Source organism: Pan paniscus, chromosome 14 (assembly GCF_029289425.2).
Source record: "Pan paniscus chromosome 14, NHGRI_mPanPan1-v2.0_pri, whole genome shotgun sequence".
Classification (NCBI taxonomy): domain Eukaryota; kingdom Metazoa; phylum Chordata; class Mammalia; order Primates; family Hominidae; genus Pan; species Pan paniscus.
Window position 1 is genome coordinate 34377639 of NC_073263.2, and position 22604 is coordinate 34400242.

The following is a 22604-nucleotide window of genomic DNA, read 5'->3' on the forward strand; positions in this document are numbered from 1 at the left end:
CCAGGAAGTGACAACTGCTTATGTGAAGGACCTCCACATTGATTCATTTGCCAATACCTTTGTGTGATAAAATAGACATAACACAAAATGCACCATTTTAATCCCTTTTAAGTGTACAGTTCTGTGGCATTAAGTACATTCGCATTGTTGTGCAACCATCCCCACCATCCATCTCCAGAACTTTTTTCTCTTCCCAAACTGGAACTCTGTACATTAAACAACAACTCCCCATTCCCCTCTCCCCCAGCCCCTGGAAACCACCATTCTCCTTTCTACTGTCCGTCTGAATACTCTACTATCTACTCATAAGTGGGAATCATACAATATTTGTCCACTTGTGTCCGGCTTATTTCGCTTCATAATGTTTTCAAGGTTCATTCATGTTGTACCTTGTGTAATATTTTCCTTCCTTTTAGGGTTAAATAATATTCCATTGTATGCATATATCGCATTTTTTATCTATCAGTGGAAACTTGGGTTGCTTCCACCTTTTGGCTACTATAAATAATGCTGCTGTGAACATGTGTGTATAGATATCTGTTCTAGTCTTTGTTTTCAATTATTTTGAGTATATACCCAGAAGTCATCCACCAGTTATTTTTATATACCAGTTAATTTCCTGGCATTGATCTAGTGTTTGGTATACGGTAAGAATAAGACCCAAGATCCCTCTGTCATGGAACCTATATTCTGGTGAAGGCAAGCAAAATAAATAAACCAACAAACAAAAGAGATTATTGCAGAAAGCACAATTAAGAAAATAAGCAGAGGTAATATGGAATGAATATGAGTGGATCTTAAAGTGCTAGGGAGGGAGTGGAAAGCAGGAAAGGTAGCAGAAGCCTTCTCCTGCAGGACAGCCAGCTCAGGACTCTACATTTCATTTTATGGGCAATCAAAAGTTCAAAGAAGTTGAGAAGTTAAATAAATTGCCCAAAGTCCTACAGCTAATAAATTCTACAGGCCAGGCTAGAATCCCATATCATTGTCTGTCATTACTATATAGACTTTCTTTTGAGCTGAAACATTGGAATAAGGTACATGTTTATTTTTATTTTTATTTTTATTTTTATTTTTTTTGAGACAGAGTTTTGCTCTTGTTACACAGGCTAGAGTGCAATGGCACAATCTCGGCTCACTGCAATCTCTGAGACTACCTCAGCCTCCCGAGTAGCTGGGATTACAGGCATGCGCCACCACACCCGGCTAATTGTGTATTTTTAGTAGAGACAGGGTTTCTCTATGATGGTCAGGCTGATCTTGAACTCCTGACCTCAGGTGATCTGCCCGCCTCAGCCTCCCAAAGTGCTGGGATTACAGGCGTGAGCCACTCCGCCCAGCCGGTACATGTTTATTAAACACGACCATCAGAACCCTGATCTCCATTTGCTTCCATAACGCTCCCCAGAATCAACTCTGTGAGTGGCTAGAGGACATCTTACTCTTCTACTTACCCACACTCATTCTATCCGCAGCTCTGCCACTGGTGTTCCTCTTTGTTGAAAGAGATTTTCTACAAGTAAAGAATAAAATAGTATTGCCTCTAAAAAGAAATGTTATACTTCCTCGTAGCCTAGCTTTAAAATAAACAACTTCTATTCCATACAAGACAAAAAAAAAAAATACAACCTGAGTAAGTAATAACAGACAAAAATACAGAAGAGTTCTGTCAAACAATAGGGATGCTGTTTTTTCTGACCTTTGCTTTCAATTGAGGTCATGTGCAGCTTACATAAATATTACGTGAAGCTTGTTTTGCAAAGAATCACTGTCTATGATGATTTATAAAGACAGAAGTCTGCTGGCAAATCTACCTTTTAACATATTACAAGCTTTTCTAGCAAGAGGAAGAAAGTGACCCTTTCTTGCTAAGCAAATGGGCATATCCTTTCATGTAGGATGAAGACCTTAACGCAGCTAATGTGTGCAGTTCAGATTTATCAAAGCTTCTTTATGAAAGAATGTGTCAGGTGACAACATGTGTTGCAATCCAGTTGAAAATCCAAGCTTTATTGGTTAAATGAGCAAGAATAGGTTATGACACAAAGTTTATATCAGGAAAAAAGTTCTTTCCCTTTAAAACATTCTCATTTAATCTTTTGCAATAAACAGCTGTTGTATAATTAAATAGTAAATAGACATTCTTAGCCTTTAAAATGTTTTATGAAAAGTGGCCAATTTTGCTTAATATATTTGCTCCATCAACAAATAGTTGCTGAACAACTATTATGTGCAAAGCCCTTTAATAGGTGCTATTAAAATTGTAATGTGTCATTGTGAAGTTGAACATTTTCTTACAGATTGGTCTGGTATAATAAAAAACACCCTATGTGAAAATATTTCACGGGCCTTTAGGAAAGTTTTAAGTTATTAAGAGTCCCATAATTACTGCCAGGGGGCCTCTTATGGTTGTCACTTAGAATTGACCTCAGTTAATAGCACTTCATAAATACACTACTTAATGTAAGACAGCGGGAAGTAAAAAGAACTTTTCATGGATTTGCTTTGCGCAGGATCATCTTCCATCTCTCTTATATCTCCTCCGCTTCCTTTTTAGTTATTCCATAGTCAACACATTTTTGTTATGTGTCAGGCACTGTGCTTGATGTTGAAAATACAAAGGCGAACAAGAAAGACAAGATTGCTGCTGTGTGAAGTTTACAATCTGGTTGGGGAGATAAACAAATGATGCAGTAACATGAAGTTCACAAGCATCGTGACAGGGAACACAAAGATCACCATTAGGGCACAGAGCAGAGGCATCAAAACCCAGTCTCCAGCATAGCACTGGGAGACAGAAAAGGGGAAATGCAGGAAAAACATCCCAGAGGAAGAAATATTTATCTTAACCCTCAAAAAATTCCCCAAATTCTCATCATCACTAGGGGAAGAGCCCAGATTTTGAGCACAGGTTTTGAAGCCAGTTCCATCTGACTCCTCTATATCATACTGCTGGGCACTCCGTTGCCCCTGGATGGGTCTTTCTTGAATTGGTCTTACTTCCTTAAATCCATGACTTTATGAGCCTGAGGGAGCCCCAAGGAAGGTGCTACCCCAAGCTGTAATGTTATCGCCACCACTCCATTTGGTTGCTTTGGTTTTAGGAGTGAATCTCAATTTCTATTGAGACTGAAGTACCCTCCTAACCCCAAGTAGTTTGTCCAGGATCCCAATACATTGGCCTAGCTCTTACAGATTCTCCCACTCCCATCCTCACTCTTCCCAGGGATCAAAGGGCTCAGCCCTCAGAACTTCCACTGCAAGATGGAGTCCTATTCTATCATAAGATTTGCCTCTCATTTCACCTCACCCTCAAATTGAACCCCCAGAAAACATCATTTCCTGGGGAAGGTACCCACATCTCAACTACTACTGGCTAACTGCCAGTTGTCTTCTCACTTAGGGTGGGAGTGTGTGTCCATTAAGATTCTTTGGTTGCTTACAACAAAAAATCATTTTGAGCTTCTTTAGTGGAAGAAAAATTAAGCACATTGGGAAAAAAGTTGAGTAGTTCACAGAGCTAAAATAAAATCTAGTTTCAAAAATCAGAAGGCCGAAAACCAGAGCTGTCCTGGGCATTGAGGTAGCAGAAATGAAGGGGAAAGCTCTTGAGGAGGCCACTACTGAGGTGACTCTACTTTGAATGCATTCCCCAAGACTTCAATTCCAGGGAGAAGACGTCAAATTGGACAAGCTGAGGTCATGTGCTCACCCACTGGCCAGAGGAAGACAAGCACCACTATTGACTATATCCAATGGAAGAGGAGTGATTGTCCACAGCACAGCTGGAATGCTGTTAAGACAAGAAGGGAGAGTAGACACAGTATTGCAAAAATTAAAGCATCCACTCTAGTGGTCAGTCTTGCTCCTGGGTGATTTTTCAGAGTCCCAGTCCTAAGAATTCCCAGCCTATACTTTTCTCTGTACTTGAATATAGTTTCAGCATGCCTTCTAGCCAGGTGCACAAGGATTCCAAACTCGCAACATAGGAGCACCAGAAGTCTTTGAATATCTGACCCTCAAATCAAAGTAACTGTTATACTTAATTTTAAACTGTATTACTTCAGAATGGTAAATTTTTAGGACTAGCCATGTAAATAACAACAAGAACCCACAAATAAATCCCCTTGTTGTATTTTTTTAAATTCTGTATGTTCTTACAATTTAGAGCAACTCCTTGAAGAGAAAAGGCATGTCCTGTGCTATCCTCACACTCAAAAAATTTTTCTTCCTCTTGAGCTAAGATTTTTTTTTTAGCTATTTTTCCACTTGCAGTTTTAGGATTTCTCCAAATAAATTGTCATGGAAGGCAACACTTAAAATTATATCTTCTCTGTTTGGCTCTCCCCATTAACCACCATGCAAGCACGAGTACCTTATGGTGTGGCTCATTCTCTCTTCATATTTATTTCCTGAAAAAAATTTTACATAAAGGCAGAAAATACTAAGAGTCTGTTTTCCATTCTTGTGATCTTTGTATAATTAACTGTTGGTCCTGGTGACAATCTTTGGAGTAAACTTTTTCAGCACTTGAATAGGAAAGGTCTGATGCTTCTTACTATGACAAAGCTCAGTAAAGAGATCCTGAAGAAGATGATAATGATAATGATGGTAATAACAACACCAATAGCCAACATGCAGTAAGCCTTCACTGTCCACGGGCTCACCCCTAAGCATTCTGTGTGCATTATGTTTTCATACTGATGATACTCACAGGAGAGAAAAACAGAAAAAAAAGAAGAGATCATTCCTGGAGCCAAATGCCCGAGTAAATGGAAACTATGAGAGGATGGAATCCAGAGCTCAAGTGGAGAAGTTGGCCTTAAAAAGCAGTGGAGGAGTCTGTCCATTGTAACATTGCTAAGAGACTGGAAGACTTGGTTTTGGAAACATGAAGGAATTCTCTTATGAAGGTTTCTAGTTTCTCAGCAAAATAAGAAGAAAAGGGTGGAAGAGAACAGGGTGGGCAGTTTTTGGAGGTATCAGCAAAATGGCAGGTGACAAGGCAGCAGAGTTGCTACTATTAACTTAAGCAGAAATAAAAGACCTTATCACTGTATTGTGGAGAAGAAGGGGAAAACTGTAAATTCCATGTGGAACAGATGCAAGATATCCCCAGGGTTATGCAGAACTCTTAGGAGATGGCTGTAAGTTCTCATAAAGCTGGCTTGGGCAGGACAAAGAGCAACAATCTTTTGTGAATATCGTGGCCCTACTTCTAAATCTCACCTCAGTAGATAGACTTTAAGAGAAAGGGGTTTCATAATATTTTTTCTTCATTCCTGCCTGAGGAAGCAACACTACACCCTTCTTTTTTTTTTTTTGAGACGGAGTCTCGCTCTGTCCCCCAGGCTGGATTACAGTGGCATGATCTCGGCTCACTGCAAGCTCTGCCTCCCGGGTTCACGCCATTCTCCTGCCTCAGCCTCCCGAGTAGCTGGGACTACAGGCGCCTGCCACCACGCCCAGCTAATTTTTTGTATTTTTTAGTAGAGACAGGGTTTCACCGTGTTAGCCAGGATGGTCTTGGTCTCCTGACCTCGTGATCTGCCCGCCTGGGCCTCCCAAAGTGCTGGAATTACAGGCGTGAGCCACTGCACACTTCTTAAGATAGGGTTTGCTGCTATGCCTTCAATGGTAGACATAATGCCTGGTATGTCGGAGATACTTGATAAATATTTTATGAATGAATCAATGAATAGACGGATGAATGAAAAAGGAATTTATAAAATTTTATATAGTCGTCATTCTTAGTTTTTCTTCATAAAATTCTTTGTTGTACATGTGGTATGATAATGTCATACTTGGCTTTTGACCTAAGACCCCACTCAGAAACCTAAGGAAATCTCAGAAGAATTATTTTACTAGGACTAAAAATGAAATACATATGATATATTATCTAGAGATAGTTATAGCCACCTAATATTCCCAAAAGTTCCATAATAAGTTCCTTCCTTATCACTTACTGGCTTAGTATGAGAAATATTTTAATACTAAGTTCTTCCATGAGACAAGGGTCTGCTGGGATGGTCACTGCAGAACATGTTCTACTTGCTTTTCTCCAAGAAGTTCCGCAGTGAAGTGTAACTTTAGGTCACATGACCACTCATGCTATCCTCTGATTACCTGGTTCAATATCTTCAACTAAGAGGTGTTTTCTTTTAGACCAGGCGGGTTCCCACTGAACCAAGATTTTCTTTCTAATTTATCAAAAATCCTCTCTATACAACCTCTCTGTAGCCACCATACAATGTTGTTACTGTAAGATTTCCAATCACTGATGTCCTCTTTTAGCCTTCCCTAATCTACCCATTTACAGATAAATCTTTGCACACACAGAGATTCATCCTCAAAGGAAGACTTTGTGTCTTATTAGATATTCTCAATAGTTAGTATGATGTTTGCTGAAGAAATAAACAAATGATTGACTATTAAATAAATATTGAATTATTCTAACAAAGTGACACACAGAAACTCAATTTCTGTTCCATGCTGTAGGAGAAGCAGCAACACTGAATCTTTTTTTTTTTTTTTTTTTTTTGGTGGAGTCTCACTCTGTTGCCAGGCTGCAGTGCAGTAGTGCCATCTCAGCTCACTGCAACCTCTGCCTCCTGGGTTCAAGCGATTCTCCTACCTCAGTCTCCCGAGTAGCTGGGACTACCAGCGTGCGCCACCACGCCCAGCTAATTTTTGTATTTTTAGTAGAGACGGGGTTTCACCATGTTGGCCAGGATGGTCTCTATTTCTTGACCTCGTGATCCTCCCGCCTCGGCTGCTGGGATTACAGTAGTGAGCCACCGCGCCCAGCCTACTGAGTCTTTATTTCAAGATTCAGTGTCCTGCTTTCAAATGTAGAGTTAAGCATTCTTAACTCTAAGTCTTCCCTCCAAGATTTAGCAAAGCACCACAATTGTCCTCCGAGCCCAATTTACTCCCACTGAATAGAAAAAAAATTCACTTAAGAAATCTCAGTGTCTAACATTGACTGATTGTTCCCAACTAAGAGATGGCAAAATGCATTCACTGCTTCTCCAATCTCTGGAAACCTACTTCCAGACTCTACAATCTCTGGAAACCTACTTCCAGACTCTACAATCTCTGGAAGGCTACTTTCAATTCTTCCAGAACTACTCTTTACAAATAGCTTCATGCCATCTCCTGTACATGATTCTTCTTTCCATCATTTTCTTCTGTAGAGCCTTTGTTAAGTCTGAAATGCTTTTAACAAAGTGCCTGGGGAAGCAGGTTGGTGCAAGCCCTGGAAATTGTGTCTAACACTACTTCCATCTGATAGTTCAGATTTTCTTCTCTTCTGTTAAATATCAAAATCAAAATAAGCATTCTCCAGCCCTAAAATTTGAAATAATAAAAAAAATTAACTTTTCTATTTCATTTAAGCATGGATCAAATTCAGTATTCTTCCTAGAGATACAAACTGTAAGAGGGTCAGATTAGGCCGGGCACAGTGGCTCACACCTGTAATCCCAGCAACTTGGGAGGCCAAGGCGGGTGGATCACGAACGAGGTCAGGAGATCGAGACCATCCTGGCTAACACAGTGAAACCCCGTCTCTACTAAAAATATAAAAAATTAGCCGGGAATGGTGGCAGGCACCTGTAGACCCAGCTACTCGGGAGGCTGAGGCAGGAGAATGGTGTGAACCCGGGAGGCGGAGCTTGCAGTGAACCAAGAGCATGCCACTGCACTCCAGCCTGGGTGACAGAGCAAGACTCTGTCCCAAAAAAAAAAAAAAAAAAAGAGGGTCAATTTGCATGGGTCTTTGGAGAAAACACATAACTTCCCCCTGCTTTCTCCATAGATTAAGTGAAAATCAGGCATTTTCTTCCTGAGACAGAATTGTGGTGATTGGCAAGATGATAGTCATGAAGCACTTGCAGATTTTAATAACACTGAGTATCCATTTACTTAACTAGTAACACTTTTTGGCATCTCCTGTACATGATTCCTCTTCCAAACATTTTCTTCTACAGAGCCTACATTAAGGATGAAAGCTTTTAACTAAGTGCGCAGAGAAGAGAGGCAGTCTTTTTAAATCACTTATAGAAAGGAATTAATAACAAACATTTTAAAAACATCCATAATTAAAACAACTCATGCTCTAGCAGGGAAAAAAATCCATTACTCTCCTAGGGTGCAAAAGAGGCAACGAGCCGCTACTGAGCCAAGTTCTGTGAGCCAGGCCTTCTTCTAGGCTCTGTCCACTGCACTTTTCCATGAATTCTCAGAATAGCCCTTTGATGACTGTTTATAGAAAGCCTAAATCTCGGAGACACCCAGCACAGCATTTTAATAAATTACAATTAAAAGGTTTTAATACTATCATTTTCAAATGTAAAATGAGTAAGATTTTGAAACTTATATAATCAGTAATGTGGCTTCCCTTTTTGAATTGGATCTAAATTATGACACAAAGGAAGGGAACAAAATAGTTCCATCTCAAGGGAGGAGTGGCTATGATACAGGAAGGCCACTGCCAGCAAGGAAGAAGAGACAGGCCCATGTGGAAAGGGGCAGAAAGAGATGAGAAGGAGGGGCACAGTCATCTATGTGTCTGGGTTTCCCCCTCAATTTTCAGCATGGGTCTCCCCACGCCCCAGCCTGACAACATCCCAGTGAGGTCATCATGTACTGAACAGGTCGAAAAGCTATTATTGGTTAAGTAAACTGATACTCAGTGTTGTTAAGATCTACAAGTGCTTCATGGCCATAATCTCACCAATCATAATTCTTTCTCAGTTAGGGAGAAAACGCCTGATTTTCACTTAATCTATGGAGAAAACAGAGAGAAGTCATGTGTTTTTCCCAAAGATTCAGGCAAATTGACTCTTCGAACAGAATCTATCTTCACTGATTTATAGCTTGTTCCTCTGTAGTTTTCTCGTTGTTTTCCCCCGATGCCTTTGTAGCTGTGGAAAGGAGACTGCATCCCCAGCTGTCCCTCTCCCCCACCTGCTGGGGGCAGCCTCACAGGATTGCTATGGCCAGTAGGCTGCGCAGCATAGTTCAGCTAAAAGGAAGACTGAGTCAATGCCCCTGAGTCGTGCCTGCCTTCCATGTCATGTGAAACCCTGCATAGCTCTTGGTTGTTGAATAAAATGTTTAAGACTCTGACCAGGAATCTTCCTAGAGGGAATTGCTACACAAAGGGCAAAGTCACATTATCACTAGACAGAGCAGTGAGGCTGTGAAACTCAGATGAGGCCATCAACAGGGAGGAGCCTCTGAGCCCAGAGAAGAGACCAGGAGCTCACCAGCAGCAGATGCCCCAGGTGCCAGCAGTCACCAGGGAAACAAGCAACATCATCATGGCACAGGTGAGCAGGGACCTAGAGGGTAAACCAAAGCCCAACATGCAGAGCCATCATAAAGATCTTCACCCAGAGGGAAAGACTCTGAAATCTGAACATTTATCTATAAGCAACCACCTTTTCAGTCCTTTAAAGAAAGGAATTAATAACAAATGTTTTCAAGACATCCACAATTAAAACCACTCATGCACCACACACACAGCAACCACCCTGCACACACTGTCTCATTAAACCCAGACACTGAGAAATCACTCAAGGCCTTCTCTGCAGTTCAGTAAGGCTCATGATGATGATGAGATCTGTTTTAGAAAGTAAACTCTTTAGGAACCAAACTACATTTTCTTTGCACACTTCAGTTGTGTGAGTAAATGTGCAGCCCAACTACAGTATGATTACAAAGACAACCAATGAAACACAAAGTCTGTAAAGCGAAGAGACCACCTGGAGACTTTCTTTCAATCAGCAGAGATTATTAGCCTACATTCTTAGAAATGTGAATTTACCATAGACAATATTTTCTCCAGGATCACATTCTAGAAAGCCAATGCTTCCAATGTGTGCCACCAAATTTTGACCACTGTGTAAACTTTTTTTTCTAATCAAGTTTGCTTTATATAAAATAAAATGTTGAGTTAAATGTATAGTGATACACTAGAGTGGACTTCAAAAACACTTGCTGTGAATAAAGAGATAAAAGTAATCATCCAATCACAACTGAAGGAAGATTGTATCTTTACAAGAAAAGGTAAGAATTTTGCTATGTGTGCATGTGTACATATATATATTTCCTGTATAAATAAGACAGCAAATTGTTCTATTCAAATTGTGAGAGCCAAAAGGCGGTTCAAAAAAGAAAACTCTAGATACAGACACACCTTGTTTTATCGCACTTCTTTATTGTGCTTGACAAAACTTGCTTTTGACAGATTACTTGACAGATACTGTGTTTTTTATATATTGCAGGTTTGTGACAACCCTGTCTTTAGCAAGTCTATCACCACCATTTTTCAACAGCATGTGCTCATTTCATGTCTCTGTGTTACATTTTGGTAATTCATGCAATATTTCAAACTTTCTTATTCTTGTTATATTTTGTGAAAATCTGTGATAGGTGACCTTTGATGTTACTATTGTAAATGTTTCGGGGCACCATGAACCATGCCCATATAAGATGGTAAACTTAATGGAAAAATGTTGTGCGTGCTCTGACTGCTCCACTGACCAACTGTGCCCCAACACCTTTCCCCATCCTCAGGCCCCCCTCTTCCCTGAGATACAATAATATTGAATTTAGGCCAATTAATAACCTGACAATGACCTCTGAGTGTTCAAGTAAACGAAAAAGCCATACTTCTCTCACTTTAAATCAAAAGCTAGAAATGATTAAGCTTAGTGGCAGAAACAATGTCAAAAATTGAGATAGGCCAAAAGCTAGGTCTTTTGCAACAAACGATTAGCCAAGTTGTGAAAGCATAGGAAAATTTCTTGAAGGAAATTAAAAATGCTACTCCAGTAAGTACATAAATGATAAGAAAGCAAAGCAGCCTTATTGCTGTTATGGAGAAAGTGTGAGTGGTCTGGATAGAAGATCAAACCAGCCACAACATTTCCTTAAGCAAAAGCCTAATCCAGAGCAAGGCCCTAAATCTACTCAATGCTATGAAGGCTAAGAGAGGTAAGGAAACTTCAAAAGAAAAGTTGGAAGCTAGCAGAGGTTGATTCATGAAGTTTAAGGAAATAAGCCGTTTCCACAACATAAAATTCAAGGTGAAGCAGCAAGTGCTGATGGAGAAGCTGCAGCAAGTTACCCAGAAGACCTAGCTAACATAATTGACAAAGGTAGCTGCACTAAACAACAGATTTTCAATGTAGATGAAACAGCCTTCTATTGGAAGAAGATGCCATCTAGGACTTTCACAGAGAGGAGAAGTCAACATTTGGCTTCATAGCTTCAAAGGACAGCCTTATTCTCTTGTTAACGACGAATGCAGCTGGTAACATTAAGTTGAAGCCAATGCTCACTTGTCATTCTGAAAATCCTAGGGCCCCTGAGAATTATACTAAATCTACTCTGCCTGTGCTCTAGAAATGAAACGAAAAAGCCTGATGACAACACATCTGTTTATATGGTTTACTGAATATTTTAAGCCACTGTTGAGACCTACTGCTCAGAGAAAAAAAAAATTCCTTTCAAAATATTGCTGCTCATTGTCACCCAAGAGCCCAGATAGAGATACAAGGACATTCATGTTGTTTTCATGCCTGCTAACACAACATCCATTCTCTACTATATGGATCACAAAGTCATTTTGATTGTCAAGTCTTATTAATAAAGAAATACATTTCATAAGTCTGCAGCTACCATAGATAGTGACTCTTCTGATGGGCCTGGCAAAAGTAAATTGATAACTTTTTGGAAAGGATTCACTATTCTGGATGTCATTAAGAACATTCGTGATTCATAAGAGGAGGTCAAATGTCAACATTAACAGGAGGTAGAAGTTGATTCCAATCCTTATGGATGACTTTAAGGGGTTCAAGACTTTATTACAGGAAGTCACTGCAGATGTGGTAGAAATAGAAAGTAAACTAGAATTAGAAGTGTACACTGAAGATGTGGCTGAATTTCTACAATCTCATGATAAAACTTGAACAAATAAAGAGTTGTTTCTTATGGATGAGCACAGAAAATACTTTCTTGAGATGAAAACTACTCCTGGTGAAGACACTATGAACATTGTTGAAATGACAACAAAAGATTAAGAATAGTCCATAAACTTAGTTGATAAAGTAGCAGGGTTTGGGAAGATTGACTTCAATTTTGAAAGAAGTTCTACTGTGGGTAAAATGCTATCGAACAGTATCGCATGCTACAGAGAAATCTTTCAGGAAAGGAAGAGTCAATCAATGTGTAAACCTTCAAATGTTGTCTTATTTTCAGAAATTGTCACACCAACTCCAGCTGTCAGCAACTACTACCCTGATCCGTCAGCAGCCATCAACATCATGACAAGATCCTCCACTAGCAGAAAATATAAATCCCTGAAAGCTCAGATGATCCTAAGCGTGTTTTAGCAATAAAGTATTTTTAATTAAATTATATACATTTTGTAGACATAATTGCACAGGCTATGGTACAGTGTAAACCTAACTTTTATATGCACTGGGGGAAAATTCATATGACTTATTTTGTTTGTTTGTTTGTTTGTTTGTTTGTTTGTTTTGGAGACAAGATCTCCCTCTGTCATCCAGGCTAGAGTGTAGTGGTGCGATCTTAGCTCAGTGCAACCTCCGCCTCCCAGATTCAAGCGATTCTCCTGCCTTAGCCTCCTGAGTAGCTGGGATTACAGGCACGTGCCACTACGCCCGGCTAATTTTCATATTTTTGGTAGAGACGGGGTTTCGCCATGTTGGCCAAGCTGGTCTCAAACTCCTGACGTCAAGTGATCCACCCGCCCCGACCTCCCAAAGTGCTGGGATTACAGGCAATGAGCCACTGTGTCTGGCCTTACATGAATGGCTTTATTGCAATATTTGCTTTACTGCAGTGGTCGGACACTAAACCTGCAATATCTCTGAGGTATGCTTGCATTTTTTTAAGTCCTAGGAGACATTACTCATTTACTCATTCAAGAAACATTTATTGACCCCCTATCATGCTCCAGACACTTCCCTAGGCACTGGCAATGCAGCAGTATAGATACAGAAAGCACCTGCCCTCAAGGAATTTATGTTCTCACTGAAGAGACAAACAATAAGTAACGATACAAAATATACGTCAAAGGATAAGTACTATAAAGAAAAAATTAAAATAGAGCAGGGTAAGAGAAGAATAGGGAGGGGGCAGGAATTTTGTAGCGAAAATTCCTCTCTGAAAAGTTAATAATTGAGGAGGGACCCAAATTAGGGGACATTTATGATAAGAACAAGAGGAAAAAGAATATTCCATGCAGAGGAAATAGTAAGTACAAGGGTCATGAGGTAGACGTGACTTTGTTAAGTTTGAAGAACTAGACCAATTTGAATTGAATAGAGTAAGTGAAGGGGTTGTAGAAGGTAAAGTCAAAAAGTTACGCAGGCTGCACTAAAATCTCAGAAGTCACCACTAAAGAATGTATCCGTGTAACCAAAAACCACCTGTACCCCAAAAACTATTGAAATAAAAATAAATTCTAAAAATGTCACCAAGGGTTCATTCATATCAGACCTTGTAGGCCAATGTACCACATTGAATTATATTCTAAGTGTGACAGGTAATCATTGGAAAGTTTTGAGACAGAAAAAGATAGAATCTATCTCCATTTTTTTTAATCACTCTGACTGCTGTAAAAAAAATAGATCATAACCGGGCAAGATGAATACAGGGAGAAGAGCTAGGTGGTTGTTGCAGAATAACCAGTTCCAGAATAAAGTGATAGTCACTCAGATCAAAGCAGTGGCAAAGAAAGTGATGAGAAGTGCTCCAATCTGTGATATATTTTTAAAATTGAGCCAACATAACTTGCAAATAAATTGAATGTTGGATATGGGAGAAAAAGAAATCCAGATTGACTCCTAGGATTTAGCCTGAGCAAGAGATAAATGGTGGTGCTATTTACGACAATGGAGAAAACTCGGGAAGGGTCTGATTGTGAAGATACAGAAAGTACATGTTTTACATTTGTTTATTTTGAGATATCTATTAGACTTCCAAGTAAGGAGGCTGAGTTGTTTATTGGATAAAGGAGTGTGGAGTTCAAGAGAGACTGGTACCAGAGATACAAATTTGAGTTATCAGCCTATGGGGCTTAATGAAATCACTTGGAGAATGAGTACAAATAGAAAAGAGAGAAATTTGAAAGGCTGAGTCCTGGGCCGTCCAAACTGACAGATTAGGAAATGAGAAGAAACCAGACTGAGAATAAGGTAGCCAAGGATGTAAGAGGAAACTAGGACTAGATGCTGTCCCAGAGGCAAAGTGAAGAAACTTTCAAAAAGGAAGGCATATTCTTTGTTACCTAATGCTGCTGAGAGGTTAAGTAAGTCAAGAACTGAGATGTAACTGTGCATTTAGCAACAGGAAGGCTATTCATGACGTTAGTAAAAACAGTTTCAGTGCAGTGGTTAGAACCAAACCCTGATTCAATGGGTTAATTTGAGATTGATATTGGAGTGTTAGTTTGAGCACAAGGAGAAGAAATAGAAATAAAACTGCTTTATTAATGGATGATATAATTGTCACATAGAAAAGCCAAGAATATACAATCAAAGCATTATAATCAAAGAGATCAGCAATAATTCTGGATATAGAATCAACATTAAGAATAAATAGGGTTGCTATACACAAAAACAAACAGAAAGTAATTTTTTTCAAAAAGGCCATTTTCAACGGCAACAAAAAAAGGCATTTAAGAATAAATTTGTAAAACTTCATGGAAAGACAATAAAAGCCTGAATAAATCAAGAGATAAGCTACAATCATGCATAGAATGTGTCAGTTTTGCAAAGATGTCCACATCTCCCAATTTAATTGGATACTTAAATGCAATTCCAATCAAATTCTCAATGGGGTTTCTCATCGAATGTGATAAGCTAATAGTAGATTTACATGGCTATGCAAAGGATCAAGAAGAGCCATAATGATTTTGAAGAAGAAAAACAGATGGCAAGACTATCAAATTGTAATAATTTTTAAAAGATAAGACAGTGGTGCAAGAATGGACACATAGATCAATGAAATAGGATAAAGAGCTCATAAACAGACCCAAATACCTATGGAGACTTGATATATGACATCTGACATATGACATGATTACTGATCAGCAAGGAAAGAATAAACTAATATAAAATGCTGAGTTAGTTACTCAAATTGAAAAAAGAAGTCAACTGGATTGTCACCTAACTATATGCAAAAATCAGTTCCAGATACAATGAAACTCTAAATGTGAGAGACAAATTTTAATTCTTCTAGAATAAATTATGGGAGTATATTTAATATATTTATGATCTCAAGATAGATTCGGATTTCTGAGGCAAGACACAAAAGAGAGGGGGGTGGGAAGGAAAAACGGAAGGAAAGAAGGAAGGAAGGAAGAAGAAGGGAAGGGAAGGGACAGGGAGGGAGGCAGGGAGGAAATAGAGAAAGGCAGAAGGAAGAAAAGAAAGAAGAGGAAGGGAGGAGAGGAGAAGGAAGGGAAAGGATGAAAGGAAGAAGGGAGGGAGGCCGGGAGGAAATAGAGAAAGGCAGAAGGAAGAAAAGAAAGAAGAGGAAGGGAGGAGAGGAGAAGGAAGGGAAAGGACGAAAGAAAGAAGGGAGGGAGGGAAGGAAAGAGAGAAGGAGGAAGAGAAGGGTAAAGGAAAATATTAACATATTCGACTACATTAAAATTCTAAACCTCTGTGAGTCAAAAGACGCCATAAACAAAGTCAAAAGACACGTCACAGCCTGGAATAATACATTTGCAATGAATGTAACTGACAAAACATTAGTATCCATAATATGTAAAGCATTTCAATAAGTCAATAAGAAAAATAACCTAATAGAAAAATGGCAAAAGCTTTAAAGAGATACTTCAAAGAAGAGGGCCTTCAAAGGGCCAATAAACAGATAGTAAGATTTTCTATCTCATTAATAATCAGAATGCACATTAGAACCATACTACAATGTTTCTCACCTATGATATTGGCAAAAATAAAAAAGTCTAATGCTACCAAGAGATGAACAGAATGTAGAGAAGAACATCTCATTCAACTGCTAATAAGAATGAAAATGGACACAATTCAATTTGGACAGCAATTTGGGTCAATCTTGAGTCAAAAGTACACCTATCCTATGACTCAGTATTTAACTCCTAGTTATATATCCCTGAGAAACTCTTACAGCAGTGCACAATGGAGACAGGTAAAAGAGTGTTCATTGCAGCATTATAATAGTAAAAACTTGGTACAACATAAATGTGGCATTAACAGGAGAATGAATTAATAAATTATGGTATTTTATATATTGTATTAATACGGCAGTCAAAATGAATTACGAGCTACATATTTCAACACAGGTAAATCTTAAATATCATTGTACAAAGAAGAGTAAGTTGCAGAAGGCTGTATACAAAGTTTAATAACATAAAACAATAACATATTCATATATAAAAGACAGACAGACATGAAAATAATAAACACCCAAATCACGATAGTGCCTGTGTTCATTTGGTTCTCCAAGAAGCAGATGCCAAGATGGATTAGGTGTGCAAGAAACTTATGAGGGAAAATGGCTGTGAAATATAAAGAGAAGAAGCAGAAGGAGACCAAAAGAAGCTTCACACCACAGTGTGGGTCTGATCCCTGTGAGGGGAAAAGGAAAGGTAGAAGGATTGGGAGAGAAAAATCTTAGACTACAGCAGGGGTCTAAGAAAATTGTAGCCAGACCAATGAGGAGTCCTTGAGCCAAAGTCACCTACTAGAGAAGTCCTGCATCAAACAGATACTGACCTGAACTTGTATCCCTATCCTGCTTAGTCCTTACCTGCCTGAGGAAGGCAGGTTAACAGCAGTAAATCCAGAAGGGAGTCAGCTGGAACCATCATCAACTTTGCTCCCTGCAGCAGCAGATCTGAGCAGCTTATTTTCATTGTGTCACATTAGTGCTCTCTGGGATAGGGACTAACAGGGAGATGGGATCCAGGAGAGAGATAAAAGATCTCTAAATGTGTTTCTAATATTTTAGCTCTGGATTCTAACATTTTATAGTGGAGACGAAGATATTCATTATATTATGCTCTTTATTTTAGGGAGTGAGAAGCGAAGAATGGAAGTTAAGAAGTTGAAGCAAGGCTCTCATGGAATTTTGCTGTAATGTGGAAACCGACAATAGGATTAAGGAATAAGAGCTGCTGTCGCCTTCTTGATGCTAATCCAGTTTACGGGGGAAATTTGACACATGATGATATAATTTGGATATCTGTCCCCTCTAAATCTCATGTTGACCTGTAATTCCCAATGTTGGAGGTGGGGCCTCATGAGAGCTAATTGGATCATGGGGGCCGATTTTTCATGAATAGTTTAGAAACATCCCCTTGGTGCTGTCCTTGTGACAGGGAGTGCTCACCAAGATCTGGCTGCTTAAACGTGTGTGGCATCTTCCCCTCTTCTCTCTTGCTTCTGTTTTCACCATGTGACATGTCTGCTCCTGCTTTGCCTTCTGCCATAAGTAAAAGCTCCCTGGCCCTAAGCAAATGCTAGCACCACCCTTCCTATACAGCCCACAGAACGGGCTAATATATAGGAGAAAGAAGAAAGTTGCAGGACCGAAGCCCTTAAATGCTGAGATCGGATGAGTTCCAGTACACAAAAGGAAAGAATTGGCCCAAATAGGAGAAGGAAAAGGTTATCCACTCTTGAAAAAGACAGGCTAAATTGATGAGTAAAGGTGAAAGCATAAGAATGGATTTTGCAGTGGGAAGATGAGGAAGTTCTCTAATGACTCTTATTTTCTCAGTAAAATAGGAAGCAAACTGACACGCTGAGAATGAGAAAGAAGAAAGTGGTTTTGGAGGTTTGAGGAGAGTGGAATTACCAGGGAGTCTCAAGGGCTCACTTGAGGTTTGTGGTCCAAGATTTAAGATGACACCAGTCAGCATGGCTGTGTGTTCTCCACTAGCCACACACAGCTGCTCAGAGGCAGGTGTGCAATTGGCCCAGAGGTTGGAGCCTTAGGTTTAATTAAAGTGGGATTTTGTGAGGCAAGTACAACAAAGGGAGATGAAGAGGAGGGATTTGAGGGTACAGGGAAAGGCAGTATCATAGTATTGAGCTATAGGAAGTGTGGTTGCTATTGTAAAATTGGAGGACAGTAAGCAAAACAATTGAGAAGGTAGTGGATGGGAGGTCCCTAGCACAGAGTCAAAGAATTGTTGGAATGAGGACACTAGAAAGATAAGAAATGGTAGTTAGTGCGTAGGGTGTTCAAAATTGTGATTCTGGGGGTAGTAGAATTCAAGGTTTAGGATGTGACAATGGGAATAGGGGTTTGAGGTGGGCTGGAGGAAAGGAATATCATAGTTGAAGAAATGAAGGAACCCAGAGGCCAGAGTATTGGGTGGTTGTCTGAAGTCACTTCACCTAATGCCAATGGTAGTAGTGGTGGGGAAAATAGTGAATTAAGTGCTAAAATATTCATTGAATGAGTGAACGTGACTAAAAGAACTATAGATACTTCAACAAAAAAGGGGTGAGTGGGCAGAATTAATTGGACAATATAAAATGTTTTTCTGAGAGAGCAATTTTTTGCATTTATTACTGTCTTATTTGGAGATATTTGAGAATTACTGCTTGTTTTACATTTTATTATGAGAAATTTCAAACATAGAGAACAATAGAGAGACTAGTATAATGAACACCCAAATACGAATTTCTTAGATTGAAAACTTGCTAAATATTAGCATATATGCTGTTTTAATTTTTTCTCTTTTAATTTTTAATTTATTTACTGAGATATTTTAAGTAAATTTCAGACGCCAAGGACTTTGCCCTTAAATGTATCCATATGCCTCTAAAAATAAGAACATTTTCCCATATAAACACAGCATCATCACGCATAAAAAATTTAACAATTATTCCTTAATATCATCTAATGCCAATCTCATATTTAATTTTCTGCAATTATTCCAAAAATATCTTGTAGAGCTTGTTTGCTGAAAGCAGGATGCAATCAAGAACCACCCATTGCTTTCGATTGCCATGTCTCTTTGATCTCTTTGTAAAGAACGGTAATCCTCCTCCCAAAACACACACACACACATACACACACATTTATTTTTTCTCATGACATTGATTTGTTAAATACAAATCCAGGCCAGATCTCCCATACAATGTCCTACCTTCTGGATTTATTTGATTGTTTTCTCATGATATCACTTAACTCTTTTCCTGTCCCCTATATTTTCTGTAAGCTGGAAGTCAGATCTAAAAGCTTTAGTAGTTTTAGTTAAGCATTTCTGGCGAAAATAATTTGTAGGCCATGCTGTGAATTTCATATTGCATCCTATCAGGAGCCACATAATATCTAGTTGTCTCACTATTTTTGATGCTAACATTAATTTTCATGAAAACAATAACCAGGATATGCCTTGCAAATGTGCTATTTTGAAAATGTAAACCTCTTAGTTTTGTCCCCCTAAAAAAGTTCAGTAACCAAAAACATGAGGCAAACACAAAAGGTTACAGATGCGCTGTTTCAGAATTTACAGAAGTTTTTAACACTGAAGGACTCACAAGACAGAAGGAGATTGATAGTCATTGTTATTAGAAGTGCAGGAGCTCCAAGGCGGGAACTGTGGAGAATAGAAGGATGTGCATTATTATACCCTTCCATTTTTATTCTAAGCCTGAAATTAAATGATAACTAGAATATAGATCCTTCCACTCAAAATTAAAATCCATAGATAAGGCCAAGCGTAATTTTGTAATATGACTGTATACTGGCAAAACAACTAGATCTTGGGTTGCTTCTTAAAATAGAATAGCATTGAGTGTTTGTAGAGGATTTTGCTGCTTTTTGTAAGAAGCCTGGAAGGGCAAAGGCCAAGGAAAGAAACATAATTAAAACACATTTTATGTAGTATGTCAAGGAGCTATTGGAAAGTAGCAATGGTTCCTAAAATACAGAAAATTATTTCAGCATTCGCTTGGCTAACATAGACAGCAAAATTAACTTGTAACACACATTTTCTGTCCCTAGATTTTTTGCCATTGGGAAAGCAAATATGAATTCGATCAACCTTGTATATAGAGGCTTTCTACCTGCTAACAGTAATTACAGGCTTTACTTTGACTACTTGTTTTAGGAAGCAGAAGGGGACTTTCTAATCTTAGAGGCTGACAACATTAGTACAATTGTCAACTACCAGGCCAGAGAGACACTCAGAAGCTCTTGCCAGGCCAATGTATGGGAGACATCCACTGTGTATTCCTCCACCAAAGAGCATATTTAGAGATAGTCAAGATCCTTACATGGTTCAGGCTGGTGCTGGTTCTGTTCCATATTTCCTCTATCACATAATACTTACACAAGCTGTATCTGGGCCAAGACTCAATTGCATTTCTGAATTGCTAGAGAGCCTATGAAAATTACAAATTCCCAGGCTTCATCTGAATCTGATTGTATTGACAAATCTACGAAGATAGAACCCAGGGTAAAGTCTTCTCTATTAGTGAAATCCACTAATAGAGCAGATCCCCACAAAAAATAGGACGCTTTAACTCTCCTTTGTTTTCTCAACTCTAAGAACTCTGGCTAATTATCAGTTCAGTTCTTGTCCCCCTCCAATCAGACTAAGTGTTAGAAATTCCCAAGGAAGATTCTGTACTTAGTACCCCTTCTCTCCAAATGGAAGTTCTTGCTGGTGTATCTTGAACTGCACACGGGAATTCTGTTACACACAAATGGGCAGTCTACCATGCACTATCAGGAAAAGAAATGCACCATCTTTTAAAAACTTAGACTTATAATTGACCTTCTTTTGTCAGTTTGATTCAGTGGGTCCTTTAAAAGCAACATGTTGTTGCATTTACTGTTTTATCCCAATTTATTGATCTCCTCCTTTTAGTGGGTAAATTAAGTTTGCTCACAATTGTTTTGAAAAGTAATGTAAAATTGTTCCTCGGTATATACAGGGGATTGGTTCCAGGACCCCCATATATTGAAATCCACGCACTCTCAAGTCCTGCAGTCGGCCCTGTAGAGCCCGCATAGATGAAAAGTCAGCCCTCCATATATAGGTGTTTTGCATCCCACAAATAACTCTATTTTCAATCCTTGTGTGCTTAAAAAAAAAATCCACATGTAAGTAGTCTTGCACCATTCACACTTGTGTTGTCCAAGAGTCAACTGTAGTTCTTTTTTTTTTTTTTTTTTTTTGAGATGGAGTCTTGCTGTTGTCGCCTGGGCTGGAGTGCAATGGCGCCATCTCAGCTCACTGCAACCTCCGCCTCCCGGGTTCCAGCAATTCTCCTGCCTCAGCCTCCAGAGTAGCTAAGATTACAGGTGCCCACCACCATGCCCCGTTAAGTTCATTTTACTTTCAATCTTATTTATATTTATTATTTATAACTTTTGTTGCTTCCTTTTATCCACTTTGTTACTTCTGTTGTCTAGGTCAATTTGTTTTTATTCTGTCTCCTCTCCCTGCCAACATTAATTTGAAAGTTCTCCTGTGCTTTTCAAATTGTCATATACATTTGCAATGAACATATAAAATTTAATAACTATTATTCCCATTGATATATTTTTATTGCTGACATTCCCCATACTCTAGAAATGAAACTCCAGCATGCTTTGTTCCCAACTCTAGCCCCCTTTCCTTACTTCTGCCCTCAACTTCTTCCTGGGTTTTGCCAAGATAGTTTAGAATTTCAGCATTGGCTGTCACTTAGCTTTTCCTTAAGTTTCTTCTGGTTTAAGGTTAAGTTAGCATTTGAATTATCATTTTCCATTAATATTACAATTATCCGTTGAGAAAGATTGATATATATAATCAATTGACCTTTCTCCTTTTTGAGAAGAGAAATATTTACCTTCTTCACGTGTCACTAATATTTTCTAGTTACCCATTCTATTTTCATGTCTGGTTGTTTTTTTCAAAAATTTTCTTCAGGCCAGGCACAGTGGCTCATGCCTGTAATCCCAGCACTTTGGGAGGCTGAGGCGGACGAATCACTTGAGGTCAGGAGTTCAAGACCAGCCTGGCCAACATGGTGAAACTCCATCTCTACTAAAGATAAAAAAAATTCGCCAGCCACCTGTAATCCCAGCTGGGTAGGCCTCAGGAGGCTGGGACAGGAGAATCACTTGAACTGGGAGGGGAAGGTTGTGCTGAGCAGAGATGGCACCACTGCACTCCAGCCTGGACAACAGAATACTCTGCATTTGCCCTGATGGACAATATCTTATCCATATACATAAACCTTAGATCACACTCTATTTCTCTCAAAATACTTCATTTCAGCTCTAGTCTTGCAAGTGGGAATTTGATACTGGTCTTCTTTCCTTGGTTAGTAACTTATCTTTGGTTCTAGAAACTCTAAAAGGTTTTCTGATGAAAATGGATATGTCCAAGTAGGTGACTTTTTAAATTACCTAACTATGTTGGAGCCCTGTAAATCCTTTCAATATATAATATCAAGTCTTTTTTTCACTGTTCTTTTTTTGAGTGTAGGGAAACTTTCTTCTAGAACTTGCTTAATTTTTGCTTTCCCTGCAACACTCCCCCAGCCCCACCTGTATTTTTTCTCCTGTTTGGA